Raw genomic sequence first — 11,724 nt, forward strand, 5'->3', positions numbered from 1 at the left:
TAAAAATTTTTAAGTAAACAAAGTAGTTTCGCAATTTAATTGCATAAAAGGGATTATAATTATTTTTGTAAATAGCATTACTTCTCTTAATAGATAAAAAAAAGTGGAAACTATTCGAGACATTGAAAGAAATTGACTTTAAAAATGATTAAGGAAGTTTAGTTTCAAGCAGTATTTAAAAATCTCTTTAATTTGTTATCAAGTAAAGGGTTAAAATAGTACACTTTCGTCCGATACGTATAGAGACAGTAGAGAATTTTTAGGTAAACGAATATTTCGGTTATCAGTTGGAAATTATTGAAGAAATACGAAATCGTAAAGGTGTTACGATTTCAAAACCATTCAACTGTTTATGACTTCATTTACGAATGCCATACATGAAAATTGGCATCAAGCTAGCTGCTGTGTTCCACCATGCTCAATTAGTTTCTAGCGACCTCGTGAACGAATCTCTGACAAGTTTGCCAGGTCAGGTCATAACATAACACCGACAACTGTCAAACTTCAACTCTGTGCTACACAAAAGTAACTATACTCCATTGTCGAATATAACATAAACCTTTGTTTATCGACGAATTCTGAATCTATCCGTCATTATAACTATTATAAATATATTTTTTAAATTATTCAAAGTAATAATAGTATTACTATGTTTCATTTTTATATGTTCCATACGTTTCAGTTATTTTCCAATAATTTTTTAAAGACTACAACTTGTAATTCTTGCATGCATACATAGAAATGCACATGTATCATAATATACATATATTCATAATATCAATATATTCATATTTTAATTTTTTTCTTCAACTATTATTTTTATATTACTGTATTATTATTTTTATGTTATTTTGTTGTATGTCATATGAACTTAAGATTTTGTGTTCACTTTGGAAATGGTATGCAATAAATAGGGTGCATAAAGTGCACATTTTCTTCTATTAAATATACTAAATATACAAATATGTTAGTGTCATAATTTTGTCCAGTACTGTGCACAAGGAAACGATATTCATGATTTTTATGTTACATTCCATTCTTGTTCCTAGTTCTTATTTCCCACTATTCAAACAGAACACTTCCATTAACGAATAGAATTTATATTCACAATGCTCCAGTTCGATTCTGCAGTTTATATGAATTTACTGCAGCACCATGAAAAATTCCATGTTTTCAAGCTTTAATCAGAATTCAACGCTCCTTCCAATATAAACAAATAAATTAAAAAACTCGTTTCCTTGATATCTTCAAACCTCCCTGTAATTCTCATTCTCTCCTTTCATACTTTCCAAAATTTGAACAAATTTTGTAAAATTTAAAAAAAAAACAAGGTTTCGAACAAACACAATCTAATCTGGCTACATCTCTCGAACACGTAAATCCAATCGCATCATCAACCTAACTACACTTCTTTCAAACATCATTTCTAACACTGATCAGCTTAAAATTCTTCTCTTCGCAATTCCATATTCTGCATAAAAAAAAAGAAAAAGAAATAACAAGAGTAGAAGTCGAATAAAAATCATCCGATTAAACCCGCGCAGCTCTGAAAAAGTTGAATACTTCCGCGTTTAGCCGAGAACTCTGGCAATCAATGGGAATGAAATTGATCGGTGAAATTTAACTCAAGCCGCGTCTCCCGATACCTGTCCATATTCGATAGCGTCGATTGACCGTTGAAATTTTTAAATGAACCGTAAATTCTGCATGTCCCTTGCCGGGGCAGTCTTGCTGTCACGGGCTGATCCCGCGTCAAATTCCCGCACCGGACAACCGTCCGGGGAGCATTTGTGATACTCGTTAAAGTTTGATTAGACTTTGATTGCAGGCAGAAAGCGGACCAATTTAAACTCCACCTAGCGAACGACAGTCGGTGTGTATATATACAGGATAAAAAGAGGCGTAACCCTGGGAAAAGGGTGGAACGATAACGAAACGACATCCGGTGATCAAGCGAGCGAGCGAGCGTCGTCGTCTCGACCGAGGAAGAATTTAGTTTTAGAGGAGAATCCAGAGAGCTGTCTTTCTCTTGTACCGTGGTACACGGTTGTTTACACCGGAATATGTCGCCAGCGTCGAGTGTAATTAAACTTTTTCCACCGCGAAATTGGTTGCTCGCCATTCCCATCCCACTTTTCCTTCGCCGTAACATACTCGACGGCGGATTAATCGATTGCCGTGGAAAATAGCTACGGCGAAATTGCTTAGATGTGCACGCGCAGAAGAATGTATCGTAATGCCGCGATTCTGGACGGATCTTGAGGAAATTGTAAGTCCAGCTTGCATTTAACGCTAACATGATCGGCTAGTTTCGAGAGAAACTTTGATCAGTGGTCCGAAATTTCGGTCAAAAATGTACAAAATTTGGTTTTCACTGTGTGCAAAAAATTCAGTAACTCTGCATCAAAAGTAAGACGATAGAAGTATTGATATAAGGTTGATAAAAGAATTGACGACAGCGTGTCGTCAGCGGTCACTAACCGCTAAAATTCACTTGAGTCAACGGTTGTTGTAGTGTTCAGAAATATTGCTTAGAGGACACCTTGTGAATGGAATTATTTTGAAATTTAATTTTAGCTAAAATAATTTTCAATATAAAAGTTACTTAATATTTATTATACAATAAAAATTAAAGAATAAATTCTCTATTGAAAATAAATCACGTACAAGTGTAGGTATCCATTTTTGTTTTTAATTTTTCCTTCTTATACCTTTTTCGATTGTTTCAAATTTTACTTGATATTTTTTTTTTACTTTCTTTTGTATTTTCCTAATGCTTCCTTTTCTCGATAATTACGAATTAGAAGTGTATCAACTCTCTTGGAACATTTAAAACTTAAATATAATTTGTTATTTAGTAAATATTTGGGTGAATGTTAAGCTTATTGCCAAGAATTTTTATTTTAGAAATAGAAAGTCAGGAATTTCACAGGAATATATGAACACATTTTCCTGAACATAAAGTAGAATTTAAAGTAGCGTGAAATATAAGCAAAAAATAGAAAAAAAGAATACTGCCGATAAAGAAAAAGACGCTATATTTTCAAAATAAAGGGGAAAAAGCGCTTTAAAAATGTTTTGACTCAAGTCTCGTTCCCCCAAAAACCTGTGCATTATGAAATTGCGAAAACAAAATTCGCGAAGCGTGTGTGACGTTACGCCAATTGATGCAAATAGTACTCTCTGTGAAAATCGGGGCACATTTTACGATGTGGTACTTCCGGCAGATAAAGCGAATTTTTAATGGGTACAGCTTGATGCTTTTAACGCTTCCCTCGGTACGATTTTTATTTTTGTTTTTGTTCCTCCTTTTATTTGGTTCGCCACAACGCTGCACGGGTGTTTCGTTTGATTTATCTGCTAAAGTTGCACACGTTGAACTGTTTCGGTTGGTAATTTGTACAGAAGGAATAAGTTACGTGATCTCTTGGTACCGTACGTGCACATTCGCTGCTGGATTTGTTTGCGTAAGGGCTGTATTTTGCATCTGTTTGTGTAAATTATGCGAGTAATACGGATTTTCGCATCGTACTCAACAAATAACAAGATAAAGTAATAATACCGTGTTGTATTCTGCAACTGATTATTATTTGGGATTTACGTGAACAAATGAACAAATCTGCGATTTATCGTACACCTACAATCGAGCGTAACGCAAACTTGAAATAAAACGCTTTAATCGGAATTTCTAAATTTGCCGCGATCAAGAAGATCTGCAAATAATATGCCTCGAGTAAAAAATTCTCATTTTATTGCTTGAAATATCTTCTAATATTAGTTGAACTGAGAAAATTTTCGCTCACGTATGTTTCGTAATACCGTAATTAAGTAATTTTCTAAAAAACAATTTTCTCTTCACTTTCCTCAAGAGTTTCATATTTTCGACTTGCGACACTTTTCTGGTGTTTCAAAATTTACGCCTCAGACATGAGTTCGCCTTTTTCAGAAATAATATGCGGTCATTTATGTGTTAAGTACGTATTTAGCCATTTCAGAGAAACAAGCGAAACATCTCGCGCGTCAGAATTCAACGTAAATCGTAATGCACGTTGTAGTATAATTGTCCCGCTGGTGTTTGCAAGAAATCACCCATCCGAAATCGCAGCGGCGATCCGTGTTCCCCCAACTGTTGAAACTGTCTAAACGAGCTTCAAGTTTAACCGTAGAATAGGAGTCGTAAGACTGGTGTCTCAAGTATTCCCATTGGTGGGACAAACATACTCAACAGGCTTAAATACGTTCCCTGGACTGTTTGCGTTGAAACTCATGAGCACTGTCGAGCTACCGTCCCATTACTAATTGTGGCAGAAACAAGAGCAAATAATGAAACAACGACGGTGAACAGGTATATACCGCCGTGTCAACTGTTGCCAAATATTGATATACCCTGCTGTTAGGTTACAGTTACAACTGCTGGAGTTAGCTGTTACCACACCGCTGTAACAACAATAACAGCAACAACAGCACGCGTTACTGTTGCCAGTCTGGCTTTTATAGTGGAAATACCTAGCTAAACATGCACGAAATTCTTAGCATAGCATATCCAGAGACAACGTTTCCACTGCCTTTCCGCATCGTGTGTCTGTTGAATATTTAGCTAGCAACTTTTTGAGGATATTCCTTAAATAATAGACCGAAAGATGTTTTCACACGAGCGGCCAAAGGGAAAACCGGCAGGGAATCGGCGAAACCCCGTGCCCCGTTTTACAAGGCCTGTAGTATTCCCAATATTTGGCGATTTTTGTAAACTTTTTGCGATTTGTATGCTGGGTAACACGAACAAGAATTTCAAGGGAGTGGAATAGTTGAAATTCTTGTTTTTGTGTTAACTGATATTGTAAAAGTCGAAGAAAAAAAACTTAAATGACTCAAGGGGAATCGAACCCGCGACCTCCGGAATGGCAAGCCAAGACTCTGCGCGCTACGCCAATAACGCTCCCTATATTTTTTCTCCTTGCTCCTTATAGGGTCAGTATGAAGGCCCCGATCCCACAATATCGAGCAATGATAAACTTCAGAGTTTGACGATTTTGTGGAATAATAACAAGTGGAGTGAGAGAGAATTTGAAATGGAGCAATTATCGTAAATATCATTGTTTCCTCATGCGATATTAATTTTAGCGAATGTTTCGTCCAGGGTCAACAATTTTAAGTAAGTACGGAATTATTTATTTTAACGATATTGCTGATTTGTATTATTTGTAGCATTCAATAAACGCTAAATTATTTTAAACAGATTTTTAGAATTCTAGACAAATTTTCATTTACAGATAAAGAATCATTTAGTTTAGAAAAGTATAAAACGTATAATTTCCTTGCTTACAATTAATTTTCTTTAATCTTAACTATATGTAGTACATTAATAATTGCTATTATATTACTATTCATACTATTCTACACACGTGATTAATTTAACGTACATTTTTACTGAATCTAGTTTGGTAAATAATAAGGCTATTGGTATTAATAACATTGCTCGGCTGCATCCTAGTTCATTGATCTTCATTTCCAATATTAATTAGTCTGTCAACAGCTCAACAACGTCAAACTGCCACTTCTATATCTCGCCTGGTATTTCCCCTCCACTCGCTCTTTCATAATCTAGCCGAGTATTCCAAGTTGGGAGAGATAGCTCTCCCTCGGGCTTCTCTGTAATAATCCTGCTAACTGACATTTGTTATCATCTGGAGCGAAAGACCTCGCTGCGCGGATCTTTTGGACTGTATACACGTACTATATGTACATATTTTTCTGAATGGTATCGCGTTTGTACGGGACTGGCAATTTTAAACGAACATGTTCCCAAAAGTGCTTTGCGATCCCGTTGTATTTATTTCGGGATTAGAGTCACTGGACGGAAAAAGTAGAGATTATGTAAACATATTCTTAACAGTAGACTCTCTGTGGCAATTCGCGTTTCATTTTCCGTGCACTTTGTTGTGAAATTTATATTCTATGTCTGTTCAGAATTTTGTATACACTTTTCTGTAGCTGTTACAGCATAACAGTGTTGCGAATCATTGAAATTCATTAGTGATAAGAAATTGATTTTATTGTATTGTCAATGATAATTTAGTCAATTATGTACCGTTGACTATAACGTCTTTGACAGTTAGTAATTTAGTTATTAATTGCTGAATTTTAATTACACTTTAATTACTCTATATTTTTCTCTACGTGTCCTATCGTTTCAGCAAAATTTTAAATTGCATTTCTTCCTCAATAGAGAACTTTGATACTATATTTTTCAACTCAGGAAAAAATGCGATTATAATAAATGTGCTGTTAAAGTTCAATTTCAAATTTTTCGCGTTCTCCTGAATATATTATTATTACAAAAATTCACAATATTTATTATTCTACTAATAACTCTCACTACACTTTCACTAAATTATCAATACACACTGAAATTAGTCACAGTGAAATAAAATGACTCTACAACGTATCACTTCGAATGTCAAACATTTTTCATACAATTCCCTGTATTCCCTGAAATGTAACCATACCCCAATTACAACTTATAATTCTCGAAGCAAAATTCCAAAACGTCTTTCGACAAGCAACCAGCCAATAAAATTACAAAAAACGAAACCTATAGCGCAAGAACAAACACAGTGATCGTCGGTCCACCGATTTCCCCGCGGAGTCACCGTGTTCAAGAGAGTAAACGAAGAGCAACAGTAAATAAGGTCGAAAATGGCTAGGAATTTCAAGGGGAAGACCGGGCTTCTCCCTCCTTTATGAGTCCAAGTTACTCGGAATGGAATTTGAATGCACTTAAGACACTCTTCTCGTCCTAACGTCGTGTTGACCATGCACTTTGTTCCGTCTGCATAAACAATGCAGACACCGCGTGCCGGCGAAGCGAAACCCGCGGACAGCCGAGTGCATGCACTTGAAATCATTATGCAACCCGTCCCGCGGGCTGACAGGTGCCAACTGTCACCTAAGCTATCTGTCAACACTTCTACAGGAACGGAATTTCTCTGCGCGTTGCATGACGGATGCGTTCGGAATGCCGCACACCTCGACGATAAAAAAGGCGTCGGAGGAAAAATGGAAAGTCGACGAGCACGGGCAAAAGACAATCGTAAGTCGCATTCCGGCGGACGGAGTGAATACTGATTCAAGCTGAAGATACCGTATGGTACTGTGAAGGTACTGTAAGTGTATACTGATTAATTTTCTTTTCTAATCCTTTTTTATTACGGGAATTTTGTTATCGGCGACTTTACCAGTTTCAGCTGGAGCAATTTTAACCCTTTGCACTCGGAAGCCTTTTTTCTAGAGGGAAGTAGCAAATCGGAGGTTGCCTGCTAAGTAAAATTGATGAAATTTTTTAAAACTAACGTAGAAATAAATCATATTTTATTTCAATATTTTATGTATTTTTGTGTTTTACAAGACCTCACACCTCAGAAGTTGGCTCTTTCAAACTATTTCACTGCTTAGATCTCTAACACATGGTGAACGATTTATAGAGGTCCATAGATCTGCTGTCCTGGAAAGTATCGACTTCAAGGGTGTCTCCATTAATTATTTACCAAGTGATAAAGAATAACGTCGCTTCTTAGTCGCCTCTCGAGTACCAAGGATTAATATTCATACGTTTGTTTTGATTTATTAAGAGGGGATAGAATTTCTTGTCAACGTCTATTTTCATTTTTTGGTCATTCTGAAGTGTATATTCTAGTTTTACCAGGACTGCTTTAATAATTCGTATTATTACTAATAACAGAGGGAAGAAAGAAATTTTTGGTAATTTAGAAATAATTTACGTTATAATAGGAATTAGATTAGGATTTATTGTACGAGCACATTTTGTAGATTTATATTTTGTTATAAAAATTATTGTTTATCACGTACGTCGTTGTACTTTTCTATATTACAAACGGACGTAATTCGATACACATCCACGAGACATCTTTCACGCGAAAGGAAACTCCAAGTTCTCCAGTTCGCCCGAACTTTTTTGCCTTCTAAGTTAGCCGGAAGTAGAGGGTCTACTCGCATTTATGCGATCGAGCCAACCTTAACGTAGTCGGGACAATCCGTCCTAAATCGAAGCAATCTCGTGGAAACCCGAAACCAATTTCGAAAGAACTGCATTCTAAAACAATCCGCGTGCTAACTCCGGACCAAACAATCGAGACATCGATCCGACTGAATGCCGACACTTGGCGAGGAGTTGCTAGTCAAAGTCGATATCTTGCTGATAAAGGAACTTTGGTAAACCGAAAATTCCGAATTTCTCAAGCTCTCCAGATTTTCTCAGGGTGAAAACAACCCTGGAACGTCAATTTCCGTTTTCCTATTTTTCTGTATACGTTGAAAACTGTAACAACTCGGCGTGCAAATTGAATCACACCGACAGATAGGTTAATTCTTAGTTTAAGTGAAAACTCGAGAAGCTGCAGAATTTTCATTACATTAAACATAAAGTTGGTCACGTCTCGTATATTGACAAACTTTTTCCTCGCTACGGCATGTGCATTCGCCTTCACTTTTCAAACTTCCCACGAAGTGTATTCTAAGACACTTAGAAAATTGAATTGGACGCGGCGGACTCGAAGGATGCCAGCCGTTGGCAAGTAATTTTCTTTTAATTTTTAAACAATTAAAAGTTGCACGAAGCAAGAGATGGGTTTTGAGAAGTAAAGAAGACCTTTCTTTGCGAATTTTAGAAAACCCCCGCTGCATTGAAACTTTCCTTCTCCCCGATATTTCTGCCCCCGTCACAATTTTCCACGAATTTCCAAACTTCTTCCGGGACTATCTTTGTTGAAAATTTTAAAGGAGCGGACTCAATGACAAAGAAAGCGTAACGAAAGGGTTACATAGTAGAAGCTGTCAAAAATTGCATGAAATTATGCAGAAAGTAGTCAAATTTTTCAAGTAAAACGTTGTTGATAAAATGATCCTTTTGCGTAGAGGAAGTCTGTGTTAAAATTGATTACTTTGTGTTTCCCTTCTAGTAACAATTTAATGTCATAAAGTTCAACAGTTGAATAAGAACATTTTTATATTCTAATAAAATTATTTTACTACATTCCTTATAATTTTAAGAAGTTCAGGTAGTGTCATTTAATTACCTCTAAATTTGAAGAGCAGAATAAAATGAAATATTTAGAAGTACCTATTCGCCTTACAGAAATCCCAGTAATCTCTAATTTTATACATAATTATATCGGTTGTGCAGAGTAGAACTGCGTTTTAAAATTGTACAGATTAAACAACTACTATGCCGAAGCATTTCAATTCAATTTACTGTAGAACAATTTTTTGCTTACGTTTAAAATCTATAAATTCCTACTTCACGATGCGCGTTTTTCGTCCACATTTCCACGGACATTGTCTATTTTGCGAGGCCGTAGAGGGCGGAGTTTTCATTTATGAATTGAATTTCCGTGGTTGTGGAAAACTCCTCCTCAATGTCCCCCTCAGCAGAGATGTGAAAGTATACTTTCGAGATTTGCTGGAGCTTGGATGGGTTGTGCAGTAGAATCTGCTTGTATGGTGCCCTAAGGGTCTCCCGCTGTCTGCTGGCAGACTATGGTGTTTAGACTCGACTGAACAATATCGCATTACTTGTATTCAGCGAAAAAATTAATAGCCGCAGAATAGATTTGAACGTTGAATGCAACCAAGTTGAATGCAATAAAACGCATTAAATCTGCCGTTTCTTAAATTTCATTCTACAGAATATTATTTTCCTTGAGAACTATTCATCTGAATCGCGAGGAACGCGAACTTTCATTATGCGTTTAAAATTCAACTGCAAAATTTCAATTTAAGCAAACGATGTATAAAGACGTTTAAAAAATTATTCGAACGCGAAGATAGACTTGTCTATTTGTCGAAGGTTTAGTAATTTCGAAAATACAAGTTTGAAATGTTTTAAGAAAAATTTGGTAAAGGAAACATTTTAGTTTCCATATCGTACCAAAAGTATTAATAATACAGTAATTATACACGTATGTAAATATGTGTATTTATGAACAGTTAAAAAATCATTTCGAATTACCAAGTTTCTAAAGAAAAATGAAACTTCCTTGTCAAGAAATTTAATTTTAAAATAAATCTTAAGTTACTAACAATTTTTGTCACATTCTCATAGAACTCTCCAACTTCTTGCCTAATATCAATTAGCATTTATTAACAGTGATTCCACTTTTAAAGACAATATATTTAAAATCCAACAGAATAATCATTAAGTCTATGCAAAAGCTTTCATCCCTTATAAATCGACAGCACAAAAAAGCACTGTATGTTTCTTTTTCACTGTGGTATTTTTGCTAAATGTAATATTAAGAATATAAATACACATTCTCCAAAAAAAAAAAAAACGAAGGGAATTTATGTATATGTATACCCGATAAAAAAAAAAAGAAAGCATTAGCAACAATTCCAATCAACCATACGTTGAATTGGAAACGAATCACACGAATCTCTCGTCATCAAAGTAAGGCCGAGTGCTCATTGGATAACTCAGAACGAGGCTCGTCCGCGAATTCTTCTCTCAGGATCGATATAAAAGAGAAAAAAGTGGGATGATGGTCGAAAAAAGCGAGAGAAGAATAACTAGGTATCTCACCCTCTCCTCTCCCTTCCGTCAACTCCGATATCTTATCCGTCTTTTTCCCTCTGAGTTCGGCTCCCTGGTTTTTCCCTATCTTTGCGCTATCTCTCCCCCGGCACCGAGTGGAGCGCGATGTGTGCTTAAAGAAGAGACGCCCCTATTTCTTATTCCACGATTCGCGACAGGTCGGGTGCGACTAACAAAGAAGAAGCAGAGGACACGTTACTCCGTCAGGAATAAGGAAAGTCTGTCCCACGCTTAATTTTCCTAATGGATTAGCCGGTATTCGCTCAACAGCCGCCACTGCGAAAAGGAAAGGAGCAATTCTGTTCGCGCTTCGCCCCGCTTTCATTCTTCGTGCTCATTTTCTTGCACCGTCGCGCCACCACCGTCGAGACTCCGCCGTTTTTCTTCCCCTAATGGAGAACGACCTCCTCTCTTCACCGATGGCTAAGGAACCGCTCGTCTACTCACCGTCGTCCCTCTCTCTCCACCGCCGCCACGTTCGCTACCAGAGACAAGACCCATCTCCTCGGATCTCCTCGCATTTCTGAACACATCCCGTCGTTTTGCACCGTTACCTTGAATCGAGGCATTGGAAAAGCAAGGGGAGAACGAGTGGCGAGCACGTTCTCCCTGCCATTTGTTTTTTTCGTCCTGGGAATTACGCTTGGTGACTTCCGATCTCTAAGAACGAGCCCCGAGCATGAGCGAGTTCGAGCTACACGTTGAATGAACTATGACGAGAGAGAAGCGAGATTTCGTGATGAGATGCCTAGATGTTCGTTCGCTTTCAGGGATGTTGGGTGAAGCGTTGTGATGAATTTATGGGGTTTATGTATTCGCGAGGGCAAGTATGGACGTCTAAAAATTGGAATTTTTAAGATAAATTCCTCGAAAGCGTTCGTTATTGCTGACGAATTGATCGAGTATCTTCTTTTGATGGAAAAGTGTTTGGAACGAGAGTGTGAGAGTATAGTGAAAGAAACAGAGAAAAGAGTCGCAGAGAAATAGTCACAGAGCGAGAAGATAAATTCCTTGAAAGTATTCTTAATTGTTGACGAATTCTTGAATACCTTTTTTTGGTGGAAAAGTGTTTGGAACGAGAGTGTGAGAGTATCGTGTGTGAAGGAAGGGTGAGAATG

At 36.9% G+C, this 11,724-nt stretch overlaps 1 protein-coding gene across 1 annotated transcript in view; it reads right to left on the reverse strand.

The window, feature by feature from the left end:
* Positions 1 to 11,724, reverse strand: part of LOC108575321 (hemicentin-1-like) — a 98,716-nt gene that overhangs the window by 27,078 nt on the left and 59,914 nt on the right. The gene's annotated exons all lie outside the window — the stretch shown is intronic.

The sequence above is a fragment of the Habropoda laboriosa genome, unplaced genomic scaffold, assembly GCF_001263275.1.
Source record: "Habropoda laboriosa isolate 0110345459 unplaced genomic scaffold, ASM126327v1 scaffold143, whole genome shotgun sequence".
NCBI classification, from domain to species: Eukaryota; Metazoa; Arthropoda; class Insecta; order Hymenoptera; family Apidae; genus Habropoda; species Habropoda laboriosa.